Source organism: Macaca mulatta, chromosome 19, assembly GCF_049350105.2.
Source record: "Macaca mulatta isolate MMU2019108-1 chromosome 19, T2T-MMU8v2.0, whole genome shotgun sequence".
Taxonomy (NCBI): Eukaryota; Metazoa; Chordata; class Mammalia; order Primates; family Cercopithecidae; genus Macaca; species Macaca mulatta.
This window is the reverse complement of record NC_133424.1, coordinates 25,793,092-25,815,060: the sequence shown is the minus strand read 5'-3', so window position 1 is coordinate 25,815,060 and position 21,969 is coordinate 25,793,092. Positions and strand designations below refer to the sequence as shown.

The window sequence follows — 21,969 nt, the reverse complement described above, 5'->3', positions numbered from 1 at the left end:
GGAAATATCCTCCGATAACAAAGGGAAAGAAGCTTTCAGAGAAACTTCTTTGGTTTCTGTGAAATCATCTCACAGGGTTACAGCTTTCCCCTCAAGAAGCCTTTCACTAATCCTGTTCTTGTGGAATTTGGAAAGTGATATTTCGATGCCCTTATTGGGCTACGGTGAAAAAGGAAATATCCTCAGATGAAATGTGTAAGGAAGCTTTCTGATAAACTGCTTAGTGTTCTGTTAATTCATCTCACAGTGTTACAGCTTTTCCCTCAAGAAGCCGTTCGCTAAGCCTGTTCTTTTGGAATTTGCAAAGTGATATTTGGAAGCCCATAGAGGGCTACGGTCAAAAAGAAAACATCCTCACAGAAAAAATTGGAAAGAAGCTTTCTGAGAAACTGCTTTGTGTTGTGTGACTTCCACTCACAGAGTTACATCTGTATTTTGTGGATCTGTTTGCTAGCCTTCTTTCTCTGGAATCTGAGAACTGATATTTCGGATCCCTTTGAAGACTCTAGGGCCAAAGGAAATATCCTCCGATAACAAAGAGTAAGAAGCTTTCTGAGAAACTTCTTTGTGTTCTGTGAAATCATGTCACAGAGTTACAGCTTTCCCACAAGAAGCCTTTCGCTAAGCCTGTTCTTCTGGATTTTGAAAAGTGATATTTCGGTGCCCATAGAGGGCAACGGTGAAAAAGGAAATATCCTCAGATGAAATCTGTAAAGAAGCTTTCTGAGAAACTACTTAGTATTCTGTTAATTCATCTCACAGAGTTACAGCTTTCCCTTCAAGAAGCCGTTCGCTAAGCGTCTTCTTGTGGAATTTGCAAAGTGATATTTGGAAGCCCATAGAGGGCTACAGTGAAAATGAAAATATCCTCAGTAAGAAACTGGAAAGAAGCTTTCAGAGAAACTGCTCAGTGTTGTGTTAATTCATCTCACAGAGTTACAGCTTTCCCCTCAAGAAGCTGTTCGCTAAGCCTGTTTTGTGGAATTTGCAAAGTGATATTTGGAAGCCCATAAAGGGCTACGGTGAAAAAGAAAATATCCTCAGAATAAAACAGGAAAAAATCTTTCTGAGAAACTGCTAAGTGTTCTGTTAATTCATCTCACAGAGTTACTGCATTTCCGACAAGAAGCCGTTAGTTAACCCTGTTCTTGTGGAATTTGCAAAGTGATATTTGGAACCACTTAGAGGGATACGGTGAAAAAGAAGATATCCTCAGAGAAAAACTGGAAAGAAGCTTTCTGAGAAACTGCTTTTTGATGTGTGACTTCCACTCACTGAGTTTCATCTGTATTTCGTGGATCTCTTTGCTAGCTTTATTTTTGTGGAATCTGAGAACTGATATTTGGGATCCCTTTGAAGAATATAGGGACAAAGCAAATATCCTCCGATAACGAAGAGAAAGAAACTTTCTGAGAAACTTCTTTGTGTTCTGTGAAATCATCTCTCAGAGTTACACCTTTCCCCTCAAGGAGCGGTTCGCTAATCCTGTTCTTGTGGAATTTGCAAAGTGATATTTCGATGCCCTTAGAGGGATAGGGTGAAAAACGAAATATCCTCAGATGAAATCTTTAAAGAAGCTTTTTGAGAAACTGCTTATTGTTCTGTTAATTCTACTCACATAGTTCGTGCTTTCCCCTCAAGAAGCCGATCGCTAAGACTGTTCTTCTGTAATTTGCAAAGAGATATATTGAAGCCCATAGATAGCTATGGTGAAAAAGAAAATATCCTCAGAGAAAAACTGGAAAGAAGCTTTCTGAGAAAATGCTTTGTGATGTGTGACTTTCACTCACAGAGTTCCTCTGTATTTCGTGGATCTGTTTGCTAGCCTTATTTCTGTTGAATCTGAGAACTGATAATTCGGATCACTCTGAAGAATATAGGGCCAAAGGAAATATCCTCCCATAACAAAGAGAAAGAAGCTTTCTGAGAAACCTCTTTGTGTTCTGTGAAGTCATCTCACAGAGTTACAGCTTTCCCCTCAAGAAGCCTTTTGCTAAGCCTGTTCTTTTGGAATTTGCAAAGAGATATTTCGATGCCCATATAGGGTTGCTGTGAAAAAGAAAATTTTTTCAGATGAAATCTGGAAAGAAGCTTTCTGAGAAACGGCTTAGTGTTCTGTTAATTCATCTCACAGAGTTACAGCTTTCCCCTCAAGAAGCCGTTCACTAAGCCTGTTCTTGTGGAATTCGCAAAGCGATATTTGGAAGCCCATAGTGGGATATGGTGAAAAAGATAATATTCTCAGAGAAAAACTGGAAAGAAGCTTTCTGAGAAACTGCTTTGTGATGTGTGACTTCCACTCACAGAGCTACATCTTTTTTTCGTGGATCTGTTTCCTAGCCTTATCTCTGTGGAATCTGAGAACAGATATTTTGGATCCGTTTGAAGACTATAGGGCCAAAGGAAATATCCTCCGATAACAAAGAGAAAGAAGCTTTCTGAGAAACTTCTTTGGTTTCTGTGAAATCATCTCATAGAGTTACAGCTTTCCCTCAAGAAGCATTTCACTAAGCCTGTTCTTGTGGAATTTGGAAAGTGATATTTCGATGCCCTTATTGGGCTACGGTGAAAAAGGAAATATCCTCAGATGAAATCTGAAAAGAAGCTTTCTGAGAAACTGCTCAGTGTTCTGTTAATTCATCTCACCGAGTTACAGCATTCCCCTTAAGAAGCCGTTCGCTAAGCCTGATCTTGTGGAATTTGCAAAGTGATATTTGGAAGCCCATAGAGGGCTATGGAGAAAAAGAAGCTTTCTGAGAAACTGCTTTGTGATGTGTGACTTCCATTCACAGAGTTATATCTGTATTTCGTGGATCTGTTTACTAGGCTTGTTTCTGTTGGATCTGAGAACTGACATTTCGCATCCCTTTGAATACAATAGAGCCAAAGGAAATATCCGCCGATAACAAAGACAAAGAAACTTTCTGAGAAACTTCTTTGTGTTCTGTGAAATCATCTCACAGAGTTACAGCTTTTGCCTCAAGGAGCCTTTCGCTAAGCCTGTTCTTGTTCAATTTGCAAAGTGATATTTCGATGCCTCTAGAGGGCTACAGTGAAAAAGGAAATATCCTCAGATTAAATCTGTAAAGAAGCTTTCTGAAAACTGCACAGTGTTCTGTTCATTCATCTCACAGCGTTACAGCTTTCCCCTCAAGAAGCTGTTCGCTAAGCCTGTTTTTGTGGAATTTGCAAAGTGATATTTGGAAGCCCATAGAGGGCTACGGTGAAAAAGAAAATATCCTCAGAATTAAACAGGAAAGAATCTTTCTGAGAAACTGCTTAGTGTTCTGTTAATTCATCTCACAGAGTTACAGCATTTCTGACAAGAAGCCGTTAGCTAACTCTGTTCTTGTTTAATTTGCAAAGTGATATTTGGAACCACTTAGAGGGCTATGGTGAAAAAGAAGATATCCTCAGAGAAAAACTGGAAAGAAGCTTTCTGAGAAACTGCTTTGTGATGTGTGACTTCCACTCACAGAGTTACATCTGTATTTCTTGGATCTGTTTCCTAGCCTTATTTCTGTGGAATCTGAGAACTGACATTTCGCATCCCTTTGAACACAATAGGGCCAAAGGAAATATCCTCCGATAACAAAGAGAAAGAAACTTTCTGAGAAACTTCTTCGTGTTCTGTGAAATCATCTCACAGAGTTACAGCTTTCCCCTCAAGGAGCGTTTCGCTAAACCTGTTCTTGTGGAATTTGCAAAGTGGTATTTCCATGCCCTTAGAGGGATAGGGTGAAAAACGAAATATCCTCAGATGAAATCTGGAAAGCAGCTTTCTGAGAAACTGCTTAGTGTTCTGTTAATTCAACTCACAGAGTAACTGCTTTCCCCTCAAGATGCCGATCGCTAAGAATCTTCTTCTGTAATTTGCAAAGAGATATATTGAAGCCCATAGATGGCTACGGTGAAAAAGAAAATATCCTCAGAGAAAAACTGGAAAGAACCTTTCTGAGAAACTGCTTTGTTATGTGTGACTTCCACTCACAGAGTTACCTCTGTATTTCGTGGATCTGTTTGCTAGCCTTATTTCTGTGGAATCTGAGAACTGATATTTTGGATCCCTTTGAAGACTATAGAGCCAAAGGAAATATCCTCTGATAATAGAGAGAAAGAAGCTTTCTGAGAAACTTCTTTGTGTTCTGCGAAATCATCTCACAGATTTACAGCTTTCCCCTCAAGAAGCCTTTCGCTAAGCTTCTTCTTGTGTAATTTGCAACTTGATATTTGGAAGCCTTTAGAAGGCTATGGTGAAAAAGAAAATATCCTCAGAGAAAAACTGAAAAGAAGCATTCTGATAAACTGCTTTGTGATGTGTGACTTCCACTCACAGAGTTACATCTGCATTTCGTGGGTCTGTTTGCTAGCCCTTTTTCTGTGGAATCTGAGAACTGATATTTCGGATCCCTATGAAGAATATAGGGCCAAAGGAAATATCCTCTGATAACAAAGAGAAAAAAGCTTTCTGAGAAACTACTTTGTGTTCTCTGAAATCATCTCAAAGAGTTACAGATTTCCCCTCAAGAAGCCTTTCGCTAATCCTGTTCTTGTGTAATTTGGAAAGTGATATTTCGATACCCATAGAGGTCTACGGTGAAAAAGAAAATATCCTCAGATGATATCTGGAAAGAAGCTTTCTGAGAAACTACTTAGTGTTCTGTTAATTCATCTCACAGAGGTTCAGCTTTCCCCGCAAGAAGCCGTTCGCTAAGCCTCTTCTTGTGGAATTTGCAAAGTGATGTTTGGAAGCCCTTAGAGGGCTATGTTAAAAAAGAAAATATCCTCACAGAAAAACTGGAAAGAAGCTTTCTGAGAAACTGCTTTGTGATGTGTGACTTCCACGCACAGAGTTACATCTGTATTTCATAGATCTGTCTGCTAGCCTTATTTCTGTGGAGTCTGAGAACTGATATTTCGGATCGCTTTGAAGTCTATAGGGCCACAGGAAATATCCTCCGATAACAAAGAGAAAGAAGCTTTCTGAGAAACTTCTTTGTGTTCTATGAAATCATCTCACAGAGTTACAGCTTTCCCCTCAAGAAGCCTTTCGCTAACCCTGTTCCTGTGGAATTGGCAAAGTGACATTTGTATGCCTATAGAGGGCTATGGTGAAAAAGGAAATATCCTCAGATGAAATCTGTAAAGAAGCTTTCTGAAAAACTGCTTAGTGTTCTGTTAATTCATCTCACACAGATACCGCTTGCCCCTCAAGAAGCCATTCGCTAAGCCTGTTCTTGTGTAATTTGCAAAGTGCTATTTGGAAGCTCTTAGAGGGCTACGGTAAAAAGAAATTATCCTCAGAGAACAACTGGAAAGAAGCTTTCTGAGAAACTTCTTTGTGATGTGTGACTTCCACTCTCAGAGTTCCTCTGTATTTCGTGGATCTGTTTGCTAGCCTTATTTCTGTGGAAACTGAGAACTGATATTTCGGATCCCGCTGAAGACTATAGGGCCAAAGGAAATATCCTCCAATAACAAAGAGAAAGAAGCTTTCTGAGAAACCTCTTAGTGTTCTGTGAAGTCATCTCACAGAGTTACAGCTTTACCCTCAAGAAGAAGTTCGCTAAGCCTTTTCTTCTGGAATTTGCAAATTGATATTTGGATGCCCAAAGACGGCTATGGTGAAAAAGAAAATGTCCTTAGAGAAAAACTGGAAAGATGCTTTCTGAGAAACTGCTTTGTGATGTGTGACTTCCAGTCACTGAGTTACATCTGTGTTTCGTGGATCTCTTTGCTAGCCTTATTTCTGTGGAATCTGAGAAGTGATATTTCGTATCCCTTTGAAGAATATAGGGCCAAATCAAATATCCTCCGATAAGAAAGAGAAAGAAGCTTTCTGAGAAACTTCTTTGTGTTCTGTGAAATCATCTCACAGAGGTACAGCTTTCCCCTCAAGAAGCCCTTCGCTATTCCTGTTCTTGTGTAATTTGCAAAGTGATATTTCAATGCCCATAGAGGGCTACGGTGAAAAGGGAAATATCCTCAGATGAAATCTGGAAAGAAGCTTTCTCAGAAACTGCTTAGTGGTTTGCTAATTCATCTCACAGAGTTACAGCTTTCCTCTCAGAAGCCATTCGGCAATCCTGTTCTTGTGGAATTTGCAAAGTGATATTTGGAAGCCCACAGAGGGCTACGGTGAAAAAGAAAATATCCTCAGAGAAAAACTGGAAAGAAGCTTTCTGAGAAACTGCTTAGTGTTCTATTAATTCATCTCACAGAGTTACAGCTTTCCCCTCAAGAAGCTGTTCGCTAAGCCTGTTCTTCTGGAATTTGCAAAGTGATATTTGGAAGCCCATAGAGGGCTACGGTGAAAAAGAAAATATCTTCAGAGAAAAACTGGAAAGAAGCTTTCAGAGAAACTGCCCTGTGATGTGTGACTTCCACTCACAGAGTTACATCTGTATTTCATGAACCTGTTTGCTAGACTTATTTTTGTGTAATCTCAGAACTGATATTTCGGATCCCTTTGAAGACTATAGGGCCAAAGGAAATATCCTCCGGTAACAAAGAGAAAGAAGCTTTCTGAGAAACTTCTTTGTGTTCTGTGAAATCATCTCACAGAGTTACAGGTTTCCCCTCAAAAAGACAATCGCTAAGACTGTTATTGTGGAATTTGAAAAGTGATATTTGTTTTTTTTTTTTTTAATTTATTTATTATTATTATACTTTAAGTTGTAGGGTACATGTGCATAACGTGCAGGTTTGTTACATATGTATACTTGTGCCATGTTGCTGTGCTGCACCCATCAACTCATCATTTACATCAGGTATAACTCCCAATGCAATCCCTCCCCCCTCCCCCCTCCCCATGATAGGCCCCAGTGTGTGATGTTCCCCTTCCTGAGTCCGAGTGATCTCATTGTTCAGTTCCCACCTATGAGTGAGAACATGCGGTGTTTGGTTTTCTGTTCTTGTGATAGTTTGCTAAGAATGATGGATTCCAGCTGCATCCAAGTCCCTACAAAGGACTCAAACTCACCGTTTTTTATGGCTGCATAGTATTCCATGGTGTATATGTGCCACATTTTCTTAATCCAATCTGTCACTGATGGACATTTGGGTTGATTCCAAGTCTTTGCTATTGTGAATAGTGCTGCAATAAACATACGTGTGCATGTGTCTTTATAGCAGCATAATTTATATTCCTTTGGGTATATACCCAGTAATGGGATGGCTGGGTCATATGGTACATCTAGTTCTAGATCCTTGAGGAATCGCCATACTGTTTTCCATAATGGTTGAACTAGTTTACAATCCCACCAACAGTGTAAAAGTGTTCCTATTTCTCCACATCCTCTCCAGCACCTGTTGTTTCCTGACTTTTTAATGATTGCCATTCTAACTGGTGTGAGATGGTATCTCATTGTGGTTTTGATTTGCATTTCTCTGATGCCAGTGATGATGAGGATTTTTTCATGTGTCTGTTGGCTGTATGAATGTCTTCTTTTGAGAAATGTCTGTTCATGTCCTTTGCCCACTTTTTGATGGGGTTGTTTGTTTTTTTCTTGTAAATTTGTTGGAGTTCTTTGTAGGTTCTGGATATTAGCCCTTTGTCAGATGAGTAGATTGCAAAAATTTTCTCCCATTCTGTAGGTTGGCTGTTCACTCTGATGGTAGTGTCTTTTGCTGTGCAGAAGCTCTTTAGTTTAATGAGATCCCATTTGTCAATTTTGGCTTTTGCTGCCGTTGCTTTTGGTGTTTTAGACATGAAATCTTTGCCCATGCCTATGTCCTGAGTTGTACTACCTAGGTTTTCCTCTAGGATTTTTATGGTATTAGGTCTAACATTTAAGTCTCTAATCCATCTTGAATTAATTTTGGTATAAGGAGTAAGGAAAGGATCCAGTTTCAGCTTTCTACTTATGGCTAGCCAATTTTCCCAGCACCATTTATTAAATAGGGAATCCTTTCCCCATTTCTTGTTTCTCTCAGGTTTGTCAAAGATCAAATGGCTGTAGATGTGTGGTATTATTTCTGAGGACTCTGTTCTGTTAAATTGGTCTATATCCCTGTTTTGGTACCAGTACCATGCTGTTTTGGTTACTGTAGCCTTGTAGTATAGTTTGAAGTCAGGTAGCGTGATGCCTCCAGCTTTGTTCTTTTGACTTAGGATTGTCTTGGAGATGCGGGCTCTTTTTTGGTTCCATATGAACTTTAAAGCAGTTTTTTCCAATTCTGTGAAGAAACTCATTGGTAGCTTGATGGGGATGGCATTGAATCTATAAATTACCTTGGGCAGTATGGCCATTTTCACAATATTGATTCTTCCTATCCATGAGCATGGTATGTTCTTCCATTTGTTTGTGTCCTCTTTGATTTCACTGAGCAGTGGTTTGTAGTTCTCCTTGAAGAGGTCCTTTACATCCCTTGTAAGTTGGATTCCTAGGTATTTGATTCTCTTTGAAGCAATTGTGAATGGAAGTTCATTCCTGATTTGGCTCTCTGTTTGTCTGTTACTGGTGTATAAGAATGCTTGTGATTTTTGCACATTAATTTTGTATCCTGAGACTTTGCTGAAGTTGCTTATCAGCTTAAGGAGATTTTGGGCTGAGACAATGGGGTTTTCTAAATATACAATCATGTCATCTGCAAACAGGGACAATTTGACTTCTTCTTTTCCTAACTGAATACCCTTGATTTCTTTCTCTTGCCTGATTGCCCTAGCCAGAACTTCCAACACTATGTTGAATAGGAGTGGTGAGAGAGGGCATCCCTGTCTTGTGCCAGTTTTCAAAGGGAATTTTTCCAGTTTTTGCCCATTCAGTATGATATTGGCTGTGGGTTTGTCAGAAATAGCTCTTATTATTTTGAGGTACGTTCCATCAATACCGAATTTATTGAGCGTTTTTAGCATGAAGGGCTGTTGAATTTTGTCAAAAGCCTTTTCTGCATCAATTGAGATAATCATGTGGTTCTTGTCTTTGGTTCTGTTTATATGCTGGATTATGTTTATTGATTTGCGAATGTTGAACCAGCCTTGCATCCCAGGGATGAAGCCCACTTGATCATGGTGGATAAGCTTTCTCATGTGTTGCTGAATCCGGTTTGCCAGTATTTTATTGAGGATTTTTGCATCGATGTTCATCAGGGATATTGGTCTAAAATTCTCTTTTTTTGTTGTGTCTCTGCCAGGCTTTGGTATCAGGATGATATTGGCCTCATAAAATGAGTTAGGGAGGATTCCCTCTTTTTCTATTGATTGGAATAGTTTCAGAAGGAATGGTACCAAGTCCTCTTTGTACCTCTGGTAGAATTCAGCTGTGAATCCATCTGGTCCTGGACTTTTTTTGGTTGTTAGGCTATTAATTATTGCCTCAATTTCAGAGCCTGCTATTGGTCTATTCAGGGATTCAACTTCTTCCTGGTTTAGTCTTGGAAGAGTGTAAGTGTCCAGGAAATTATCCATTTCTTCTAGATTTTCCAGTTTATTTGCGTAGAGGTGTTTATAGTATTCTCTGATGGTAGTTTGTATTTCTGTGGGGTCGGTGGTGATATCCCCTTTATCATTTTTAATTGCGTTGATTTGATTCTTCTCTCTTTTCTTCTTTATTAGTCTGGCTAGTGGTCTGTCAATTTTGTTGATCTTTTCAAAAAACCAACTCCTGGATTCATTGATTTTTTGGAGGGTTTTTTGTGTTTCCATCTCCTTCAGTTCTGCTCTGATCTTAGTTATTTCTTGCCTTCTGCTAGCTTTCGAATGTGTTTGCTCTTGCTTCTCTAGTTCTTTTACTTGCGATGTTAGAGTGTCAATTTTACATCTTTCCTGCTTTCTCTTGTGGGCATTTAGTGCTATAAATTTCCCTCTACACACTGCTTTAAATGTGTCCCAGAGATTCTGGTATGTTGTATCTTTGTTCTCATTGGTTTCAAAGAACATCTTTATTTCTGCCTTCATTTCGTTATGTACCCAGTAGTCATTCAGGAGCAGGTTGTTCAGTTTCCATGTAGTTGAGAGGTTTTGATTGAGTTTCTTAGTCCTGAGTTCTAGTTTGATTGCACTGTGGTCTGAGAGACAGTTTATTATAATTTCTGTTCTTGTACATTTGCTGAGGAGTGCTTTACTTCCAATTACGTGGTCAATTTTGGAGTAAGTATGATGTGGTGCTGAGAAGAATGTATATTCTGTTGATTTGGGGTGGAGAGTTCTATAGATGTCTATTAGGTCTGCTTGCTGCAGAGATGAGTTCAATTCCTGGATATCCTTGTTAACTTTCTGTCTCGTTGATCTGTCTAATGTTGACAGTGGAGTGTTGAAGTCTCCCATTATTATTGTATGGGAGTCTAAGTCTCTTTGTAAGTCTCTAAGGACTTGCTTTATGAATCTGGGTGCTCCTGTATTGGGTGCATATATATTTAGGATAGTTAGCTCTTCCTGTTGAATTGATCCCTTTACCATTATGTAATGGCCTTCTTTGTCTCTTTTGATCTTTGATGGTTTAAAGTCTGTTTTATCAGAGACTAGTATTGCAACCCCTGCTTTTTTTTGTTCTCCATTTGCTTGGTAAATCTTCCTCCATCCCTTTATTTTGAGCCTATGTATGTCTCTGCATGTGAGATGGGTCTCCTGAATACAGCAGACTGATGGGTCTTGACTCTTTATCCAGTTTGCCAGTCTGTGTCTTTTAATTGGAGCATTTAGTCCATTTACATTTAAGGTTAATATTGTTATGTGTGAACTTGATCCTGCCATTATGATATTAACTGGTTATTTTGCTCATTAGTTGATGCAGTTTCTTCCTAGCCTCAATGGTCTTTACATTTTGGCATGTTTTTGCAATGGCTGGTACCGGTTGTTCCTTTCCATGTTTAGTGCTTCCTTCAGGATCTCTTGTAAGGCAGGCCTAGTGGTGACAAAATCTCTAAGCATTTGCTTATCTGTAAAGGATTTTATTTCTCCTTCACTTATGAAACTTAGTTTGGCTGGATATGAAATTCTGGGTTTAAAATTCTCTTCTTTAAGAATGTTGAATATTGGCCCCCACTCTCTTCTGGCTTGTAGAGTTTCTGCTGAGAGATCTGCTGTTAGTCTGATGGGCTTCCCTTTGTGGGTAACCCGACCTTTCTCTCTGGCTGCCCTTAAGATTTTTTCCTTCATTTCAACTTTGGTGAATCTGGCAATTATGTGTCTTGGAGTTGTTCTTCTCGAGGAGTATCTTTGTGGCGTTCTCTGTATTTCCTGGATTTGAATGTTGGCCTGCCCTACTAGGTTGGGGAAGTTCTCCTGGATGATATCCTGAAGAGTGTTTTCCAACTTGGTTCCATTTTCCCCCTCACTTTCAGGCACCCCAATCAGACGTAGATTTGGTCTTTTTACATAATCCCATACTTCTTGCAGGCTTTGTTCATTTCTTTTTCTTCTTTTTTCTTTTCGTTTCTCTTCTCGCTTCATTTCATTCATTTGATCCTCAAACGCTGATACTCTTTCTTCCAGTTGATCGAGTCGGTTACTGAAGCTTGTGCATTTGTCACGTATTTCTCGTGTCATGGTTTTCATCTCTTTCATTTCGTTTAGGACCTTCTCTGCATTAATTACTCTAGCCATCAATTCTTCCACTTTTTTTTCAAGATTTTTAGTTTCTTTGCGCTGGGTACGTAATTCCTCCTTTAGCTCTGAGAAATTTGATGGACTGAAGCCTTCTTCTCTCATCTTATCAAAGTCATTCTCCGTCCAGCTTTGATCCGTTGCTGGCGATGAGCTGCGCTCCTTTGCCGGGGAGATGCGCTCTTATTTTTTGAATTTCCAGCTTTTCTGCCCTGCTTTTTCCCCATCTTTGTGGTTTTATCTGCCTCTGGTCTTTGATGATGGTGATGTACTGATGGGGTTTTGGTGTAGGTGTCCTTCCTGTTTGATAGTTTTCCTTCTAACAGTCAGGACCCTCAGCTGTAGGTCTGTTGGAGATTGAGGTCCACTCCAGACCCTGTTTGCCTGGGTATCAGCAGCAGAGGCTGCAGAAGATAGAATATTTCTGAACAGCGAGTGTACCTGTCTGATTCTTGCTTTGGAAGCTTCCTCTCAGGGGTGTACTCCTCCCTGTGAGGTGTGGGGTGTCAGACTGCCCCTAGTGGGGGATGTCTCCCAGTTAGGCTACTCAGGGGTCAGGGACCCGCTTGAGCAGGGAGTCTGTCCCTTCTCAGATCTCAACCTCCGTGTTGGGAGATCCACTGCTCTCTTCAAAGCTGTCAGACAGAGTCGTTTGCGTCTGTGCAGAGGTGTCTGTGTGTCTTAGTTTACTGTGCCCTGTCCCCAGAGGTGGAGTCTACAGAGACAGGCAGGTTTCCTTGAGCTGCTGTGAGCTCCACCCAGTTCGAGCTTCCCAGAAGCTTTGTTTACCTACTTAAGCCTCAGCAATGGCGGGCGCCCCTCCCCCAGCCTCGCTGCTGCCTTGCCGGTAGATCACAGACTGCTGTGATAGCAATGAGGGAGGCTCCGTGGGTGTGGGACCCTCCCAGCCAGGTGTGGGATATGATCTCCTGGTGTGCCTGTTTCCTAAAGCGCAGTATTGGGGTGGGAGTTACCCGATTTTCCAGGTGTTGTGTGTCTCAGTTCCCCTGGCTAGGAAAAGGGACTCCCTTCCCCCTTGCGCTTCCCAGGTGAGCCACGCCTCGCCCTGCTTCAGCTCTCGCTGGTCGGGCTGCAGCAGCTGACCAGCTCCGATCGTCCGGCACTCCCCAGTGAGATGAACCCAGTACCTCAGTTGAAAATGCAGAAATCACCGGTCTTCTGTGTCGCTGGTGCTGGGAGTTGGAGACTGGAGCTGCTCCTATTCGGCCATCTTGCTCCGCCCCCCCGAAAAGTGATATTTGGAAGCCCATGGCGGACTACGGTAATAAAGGAAATATCCTCAGATGAAATCTGGAAAGAAGCTTTCTGAGAAACTGCTTAGTGTTGTTTAAATTCATGTCACAGAGTTACCGCTTTCCCCTCAAGAAGCCGTTCGCTAAGCCTGTTCTTGTGGAATTTGCAAAGTGATATTTGGAAGCCCATAGAGGGCTATGGTGAAAAAGAAATTATCCTCAGAGAAAAACTGGAAAGAAGCTTTCTGAGAAACGGCTTTGTGATGTGTGACTTCCACTCACAGAGTTACATCTGTATTTCGTGGATATGTTTCCTAGCCTTATTTCTGTGGAAACTGAGAACTGATATTTCGGATCCCTTTCAAGACTATAGGGCCAAAGAAAATATCCTACGAAAACAAAGAGAAAGAAGCTTTCTGAGAAACTTCTTTGTGTTCTGTGAATTTATCTCACAGAGTTACAGCTTTCCCCTCAAGAAGCCTTTCGCTAAGACAGTTCTTGTGGAGTTGGCAAAGTGATATTTGGAAGCCCATAGAGGGCTACAGTGAAAAAGGAAATAGCCTAAGATGAACACTAGAAGGCAGCTTTCGGAGAAACTGCTTAGTGTTCTGTTAATACATCTCACAGAGTTACAGTTTTCCCCTCAAGAATCCGTTCGCTAAGCCTGTTAGTGTGGAATTTGCAAAGTGATGTTTGGAAGCCCCTAGAGGGCTATGTTAAAAAAGAAAATATCCTCACAGAAAAACTGGAAAGAGCTTTCTGAGAAACTGCTTTGTGATGTTTGACTTCCACGCACAGAGTTACATCTGTATTTCATGGATCTGTCTGCTAGCCTTATTTCTGTGGAGTCTGAGAACTGATATTTCGGATCGCTTTGAAGACTCTAGGGCCACAGGAAATATCCTCCGATAACAAAGAGAAAGAAGCTTTCTGAGAAACTTCTTTGTGTTCTATGAAATCATCTCACAGAGTTACAGATTTCCCCTCAAGAAGCCTTTCGCTAACCCTGTTCTTGTGGAATTTGCAAACTGATATTTGTATGCCCATAGAGGGCTATGGTGATAAAGGAAATATCCTCAGATGAAATCTGTAAAGAAGCTTTCTGAAAAACTGCTTAGTGTTCTGTTAATTCATCTCACAGAGATACCCCTTGCCCCTCAAGAAGCCATTCGCTAAGCCTGTTCTTGTGGAATTTGCAAAGTGCTATTTGGAAGCCCTTAGAGGGCTACGGTAAAAAGAAATTATCCTCAGAGAACAACTGGAAGGAAGCTTTCTGAGAAACTACTTTTTGATGTGTGACTTCCATTCAGAGAGTTACATCTGTATTTCGTGGATATGTTTGCTAGCCTTATTTCTGTGGAATCTGAGAACAGATATTTCGGATCCCTTTGAAGACTGTAGGGCCAAAGGAAATATCCTCCGAAAACAAAGAGAAAGAAGCTTTATGAGAAAATTCTTTGTGTTCTGTTAAATCATCTCACAGACTTACAGCTTTCCCCTCAAATAGCCTTTTGCTAAGCCTGTTATGTGGAATTTGCAAAGTGATATTTTGATGCCCATAGAGGGCTACGGTGAAAAAGGAAATATCCTCAGATGAAAACTGGAGAGAAGCTTTCTGAGAAACTGCTTAGTGTTCTGTTAATTCATCTCACAGAGTTACAGCTTTCCCCTCAGGAAGCCGTTCGCTAAACCTGTTCTTCTGGAATATGCAAAGTGATATTTTGAAGAACATAGAGGGCTATGGTGAAAAAGAGAATATCCTCAGAGAATAACTGAAAGAAGCTTTCTGAGAAAGTGCTTTGTGATGTGTGACTTCCACTCACAGAGTTACATCTGCATTTCATGGATCTGTTTGGTAGCCTTATTTCTGTGGAATCTGAGAACTGATATTTCGGATCCCTTTCAAGGCTATAGGGCCAAAGGAAATATCCTCCAAAAACAAAGAGAAAGAAGCTTTCTGAGAAAGTTCTTTGTGTTCTGTTAAATCATCTCACAGACTTACAGCTTTCCCCTCAAGTAGCCTTTCGCTAAGCCTGTTCTTGTGGAATTTGCAAAGTGATATTTCGATGTCCTTAGAGGGCTATGGTGAATAAGGAAATATCCTCAAGGAGAAAACTGGAGAGAAGCTTTCTGAGAAACTGCTTAGTGTTCCGTTAATTCATCTCACTGAGTTACAGCTTTCGCCTCAGGAAGCCGTTCGCTAAGCCTGTTCTTCTGGAATATGCAAAGTGATATTTGGAAGCCCATAGAAGGATATGGTGAAAAAGAAAATATCCTCAGAGAAAAACTGGATCGAAGCTTTCTGATAAACTGCTTTGTCATGTGTGACTTCCACTCACAGAGTTACACCTGTATTTCATGGATCTGTTTGCTAGCCTTATTTTTGTGGAATCTGAGAACTGACATTTCGCATCCCTTTGAACACTATAGGGCCAAAGGAAATATCCTCCGATAACAAAGAGAAAGAAGCTATCTCAGAAACTTCTTTGTGTTCTGTGAAATCATCTAACAGAGTTACAGCTTTCCCCTCAAGAAGCCTTTTGCTAACCTGTTCTTGTGGAATTTGGAAAGTGATATTTCTATGCCTATAGAGGGCTACAGTGATAAAGGATATATCCTCAGATGTAATCTGGAAAGAATCTTTCTGAGAGACTGCTTAGTGTTCTGTTAATGCATCTCAGGGAGTTACAGCTTTCCCCTCTAGAAGCCGTTCGCTAAGCCTGTTTTTGTGGAATTTGCAAAGTGTTATTTGGAAGCCCATAGAGGGCTATGGCGAAAAAGAAAATATCCTCAGTGAAAACCTGGAAAGATTTTTCTGAGAAGCTGCTTTGTGATGTGTTACTTCCACTCACAGATTTACAGCTGTATTTCACGGATCTATTTGCTAGCCTTATTTCTGTGGAATCTGAGAACTGATAATTCGGATCCCTTTGAAGTCTATAGTACCAAAGGAAATATCCTGTGATAACAAAGAGAAAGAAGCTTTCTGAGAAACTTCCTTGTGTTCTGTGAAACCATCTCACAGAGTTACAGCTTTCCCCTCAAGAAGACTTTCACTAAGCCTGTTCTTGTGGAATTTTCAAAGTGCTATTTGGAAGCCCATTGAGGGCTAAGGTGAAAAAGAAAATATCCTCAGAATAAAACTGGAGGGGGCGGAGCAAGATGGCCAAATTGGAACAGCTCCAGTCTCCAACTCCCAGCGCGAGCGACACAGAAGACCAGTGATTTCTGCATTTTCAACTGAGGTACTGAGTTCATCTCACTGGGGAGTGCCGGGCGATCGGTGCTGGTCAGCTGCTGCAGCCTGACCAGCAAGAGCTGAAGCAGGACGAGGCATTGCCTCACGTGGGAAGCGCAAGGGGGAAGGGAATCCCTTTTCCTAGCCAGGGGAACTGAGACACACAACACCTGGAAAATCGGGTAACTCCCACCCCAATACTGCGCTTTAAGCAAACAGGCACACCAGGAGATCATATCCCACACCTGGCCGGGAGGGTCCCACACCCACGGAGCCTCCCTCATTGCTATCACAGCAGTCTGTGATCTACCGGCAAGGCAGCAGCGAGGCTGGGGGAGGGGCGCCCGCCATTGCTGAGGCTTAAGTAGGTAAACAAAGCTGCTGGGAAGCTCGAACTGGGTGGAGCTCACAGCAGCTCAAGGAAACCTGCCTGTCTCTGTAGACTCCACCTCTGGGGTCAGGGCAATAGAAAACACAGCCGAAACCTCTGCAGACGCAAACGACTCTGTCTGACAGCTTTGAAGAGAGCTGTGGATCTCCCAACACGGAGGTTGAGATTTGAGAATTGACAGACTCCCTGCTCAAGTCGGTCCCTGACCCCTGAGTAGCCTAACTGGGAGACATCACCCACTAGGGGCAGTCTGACACCCCACAGCTCACAGGGTGGAGTACACCCCTGAGAGGAAGCTTCCAAAGCAAGAATCAGACAGGTACACTCGCTGTTCAGAAATATTCTATCTTCTGCAGCCTCTGCTGCTGATACCTAGGCAAACAGCGTCCGGAGTGGACCTCAAGCAATCTCCAACAGACCTACAGCTGAGGGTCCTGACTGTTAGAAGGAAAACTATCAAACAGGAAGGACACCTACACCAAAACCCCATCAGTACCTGAGCATCATCAAAGACTAGAGGTAAATAAAACCACAAAGATGGGGAAAAAGCAGGGCAGAAAAGCTGGAAATTCAAAAAATAAGAATGCATCTCCCCCAGCAAAGGAGCGCAGCTCATCGCCAGCAACGGATCAAAGCTGGACGGAGAATGACTTTGATGAGATGAGAGAAGAAGGCTTCAGTCCATCAAATTTTTCAGAGCTAAAGGAGGAATTACGTATCCAGTGCAAAGAAACTAAAAATCTTGAAAAAAAAGTGGAAGAATTGATGCCTAGAGTAATTAATGCAGAGAAGGTCCTAAACGAAATGAAAGAGATGAAAACCATGACACGAGAAATACGTGACAAATGCACAAGCTTCAGTAACCGACTCGATCAACTGGAAGAAAGAGTATCTGCGATTGAGGTTCAAATGAATGAAATGAAGCGAGAAGAGAAACCAAAAGAAAAAAGAAGAAAAAGAAATGAACAAAGCCTGCAAGAAGTATGGGATTATGTAAAAAGACCAAATCTACGTCTGATTGGGGTGCCTGAAAGTGAGGGGGAAAATGGAACCAAGTTGGAAAACACTCTTCAGGATATCATCCAGGAGAACTTCCCCAACCTAGTAGGGCAGGCCAACATTCAAATCCAGGAAATACAGAGAACGCCACAAAGATACTCCTCGAGAAGAGCAACTCCAAGACACATAATTGCCAGATTCACCAAAGTTGAAATGAAGGAAAAAATCTTAAGGGCAGCCAGAGAGAAAGGTCGGGTTACCCACAAAGGGAAGCCCATCAGACTAACAGCAGATCTCTCGGCAGAAACTCTCCAAGCCAGAAGAGAGTAGGGGCCAATATTCAACATTCTTAAAGAAAAGAATTTTAAACCCAGAATTTCATATCCAGCCAAACTAAGTTTCATAAGTGAAGGAGAAATAAAATCCTTTACAGATAAGCAAATGCTTAGAGATTTTGTCACCACCAGGCCTGCCTTACAAGAGACGCTGAAGGAAGCACTAAACATGGAAAGGAACAACCGGTACCAGCCATTGCAAAAACATGCCAAATTGTAAAGACCATCGAGGCTAGGAAGAAACTGCATCAACTAACGAGCAAAATAACCAGTTAATATCATAATGGCAGGATCAAGTTCACACATAACAAACTTAACCTTAAATGTAAATGGACTAAATGCTCCAGTTAAGAGACACAGACTGGCAAACTGGATAAAGAGTCAAGACCCATCAGTCTGCTGTATTCAGGAGACCCATCTCACAGGCAGAGACATACATAGGCTCAAAATATAGGGATGGAGGAAGATTTACCAAGCAAATGGAGAACGAAAAAAGCGGGGGTTGCAATACTAGTCTCTGATAAAACAGACTTTAAACCATCAAAGATCAAAAGAGACAAAGAAGGCCATTACATAATGATAAAGGGTTCAATTCAACAGGAAGAGCTAACTATCCTAAATATATATGCACCCAATACAGGAGCACCCAGATTCATAAAGCAAGTCCTTAGAGACTTACAAAGAGACTTAGACTCCCATACAATAATAATGGGAGACTTCAACACTCCACTGTCAACATTAGACAGATCAACGAGACAGAAAGTTAACAAGGAAATCCAGGAATTGAACTCATCTCTGCCGCAAGGAGACCTAATAGACATCTATAGAACTCTCCACCCCAAATCAACAGAATATACATTCTTCTCAGCACCACATCGTACTTACTCCAAAATCGACCACATAATTGGAAGTAAAGCACTCCTCAGCAAATGTACAAGAACAGAAATTATAACAAACTGTCTCTCAGACCACAGTGCAATCAAACTAGAACTCAGGACTAAGAAACTCAATCAAAACCGCTCAACTACATGGAAACTGAACAACCTGCTCCTGAATGACTACTGGGTACATAACGAAATGAAGGCAGAAATAGAGATGTTCTTTGAAACCAATGAGAACAAAGATACAACATACCAGAATCTCTGGGACACATTTAAAGCAGTGTGTAGAGAGAAATTTATAGCACTAAATGCCCACAAGAGGAAGCAGGAAAGATCTAAAATTGACACTCTAACATCACAATTAAAAGAACTAGAGAAGCAAGAGCAAACACATTCGAAAGCTAGCAGAAGGCAAGAAATAACTAAGATCAGAGCAGAACTGAAGGAGATAGAGACACAAAAAACTCTCCAAAAAATCAATGAATCCAGGAGTTGGTTTTTTGAAAAGATCAACAAAATTGACAGACCACTAGCAAGACTAATAAAGAAGATAAGAGAGAAGAATCAAATCGACGCAATTAGAAATGATAAAGGGGATATCACCACCGACCCCACAGAAATACAAAGTACCATCAGAGAATACTATAAACACCTCTATGCAAATAAACTGGAAAATCTAGAAGAAATGGATAATTTCCTGGACACTTACACTCTTCCAAGACTAAACCAGGAAGAAGTTGAATCCCTGAATAGACCAATAGCAGGCTCTGAAATTGAGGCAATAGTTAATAGCCTACCAACCAAAAAAAGTCCAGGACCAGATGGATTCACAGCTGAATTCTACCAGAGGTATAAGGAGGAGTTGGTACCATTCCTTCTGAAACCATTCCAATCAATAGAAAAAGAGGGAATCCTCCCTAACTCATTTTATGAGGCCAACATCATCCTGATACCAAAGCCTGGCAGAGACACAACAAAAAAAGAGAATGTTAGACCAATATCCCTGATGAACATCGATGCAAAAATCCTCAATAAAATACTGGCAAACCGGATTCAGCAACACATGAGAAAGCTTATCCACCATGATCAAGTGGGCTTCATCCCTGGGATGCAAGGCTGGTTCAACATTCGCAAATCAATAAACATAATCCAGCATATAAACAGAACCAAAGACACGAACCACATGATTATCTCAATAGATGCAGAAAAGTCTTTTGACAAAATTCAACAGCCCTTCATGCTAAAAACGCTCAATAAATTCGGTATTGATGGAACATACCTCAAAATAATAAGAGCTATTTCTGACAAACCCACAGCCAATATCATACTGAATGGGCAAAAACTGGAAAAATTCCCTTTGAAAACTGGCACAAGACAGGGATGCCCTCTCTCACCACTCCTATTCAACATAGTGTTGGAAGTTCTGGCTAGGGCAATCAGGCAAGAGAAAGAAATCAAGGGTATTCAGTTAGGAAAAGAAGAAGTCAAATTGTCCCTGTTTGCAGATGACATGATTGTATATTTAGAAAACCCCATTGTCTCAGCCCAAAATCTCCTTAAGCTGATAAGCAACTTCAGCAAAGTCTCAGGATACAAAATTAATGTGCAAAAATCACAAGCATTCTTATACACCAGTAACAGACAAACAGAGAGCCAAATCAGGAATGAACTTCCATTCACAATTGCTTCAAAGAGAATAAAATACCTAGGAATCCAACTTACAAGGGATGTAAAGGACATCTTTAAGGAGAACTACAAACCACTGCTCAGTGAAATAAAAGAGGACACAAACAAATGGAAGAACATACCATGCTCATGGATAGGAAGAATCAATATAGTGAAAATGGCCATACTGCCCAAGGTAATTTATAGATTCAATGCCATCCCCATCAAGCTACCAATGAGCTTCTTCGCAGAATTGGAAAAAACTGCTTTAAAGTTCATATGGAACCAAAAAAGAGCCCGCATCTCCAAGACAATCCTAAGTCAAAAGGACAAAGCTGGAGGCATCACGCTACCTGACTTCAAACTATAGACCAATGGAACACAACAGAGTCCTCAGAAATAATACCGCACATCTACAGCCATCTGATCTTTGACAAACCTGAGAGAAACAAGAAATGGGGAAAATTCCCTATTTAATAATTGGTGCTGGGAAAATTGGCTAGCCATAAGTAGAAAGCTGAAACTGGATCCTTTCCTTACTCCTTATACCAAAATTAATTCAAGATGGATTAGAGACTTAAATGTTAGACCTAATACCATAAAAATCCTAGAGGAAAACCTAGGTAGTACCATTCAGGACATAGGCATGGGCAAAGACTTCATGTCTAAAACACCAAAAGCAACAGCAGCAAAAGCCAAAATTGACAAATGGGATCTCATTAAACTAAAGAGCTTCTGCACAGCAAAAGAAACTACCATCAGAGTGAACAGGCAACCTACAGAATGGGAGAAAATTTTTGCAATCTACTCATCTGACAAAGGGCTAATATCCAGAACCTACAAAGAACTCAAACAAATTTACAAGAAAAAAACAAACAACCCCATCAAAAAGTGGGCAAAGGATATGAACAGACATTTCTCAAAAGAAGACATTCATACAGCCAACAGACACATGAAAAAATGCTCATCATCACTGGCCATCAGAGAAATGCAAATCAAAACCACAATGAGATACCATCTCACACCAGTTAGAATGGCGATCATCAAAAAGTCAGGAAACAACAGGTGCTGGAGAGGATGTGGAGAAATAGGAACACTTTTACAATGTTGGTGGGATTGTAAACTAGTTCAACCATTATGGAAAACACTGTGGCGATTCCTCAAAGATCTAGAACTAGATGTACCATATGACCCAGCCATCCCATTACTGGGTATATACCCAAGGGATTATAAATTATGCTGCTATAAAGACACATGCACACGTATGTTTATTGCAGCACTATTCACAATAGCAAAGACTTGGAATCAACCCAAATGTCCATCAGTGACAGATTGGATTAAGAAAATGTGGCACATATACACCATGGAATACTATGCAGCCATAAAAAAGGATGAGTTTGTGTCCTTTGTAGGGACATGGATGGAGCTGGAAACCATCATTCTTAGCAAACTATCACAAGAACAGAAAACCAAACACCGCATGTTCTCACTCATAGGTGGGAACTGAACAATGAGATCACTTGGACTCAGGAAGGGGAACATCACACACCAGGGCCTATCATGGAGAGGGGGGAGGTGGGAGGGATTGCATTGGGATTTATACCTGATGTAAATGATGAGTTGATGGGTGCAGCACACCAACATGGCACAAGTATACATATG

The 21,969-nt window shown here is 41.0% G+C and overlaps 1 pseudogene; it reads left to right on the top strand.

The window, feature by feature from the left end:
- The window catches only part of LOC144337083 (uncharacterized), a 101,453-nt pseudogene that overhangs the window by 46,599 nt on the left and 32,885 nt on the right, over nucleotides 1-21,969 (top strand).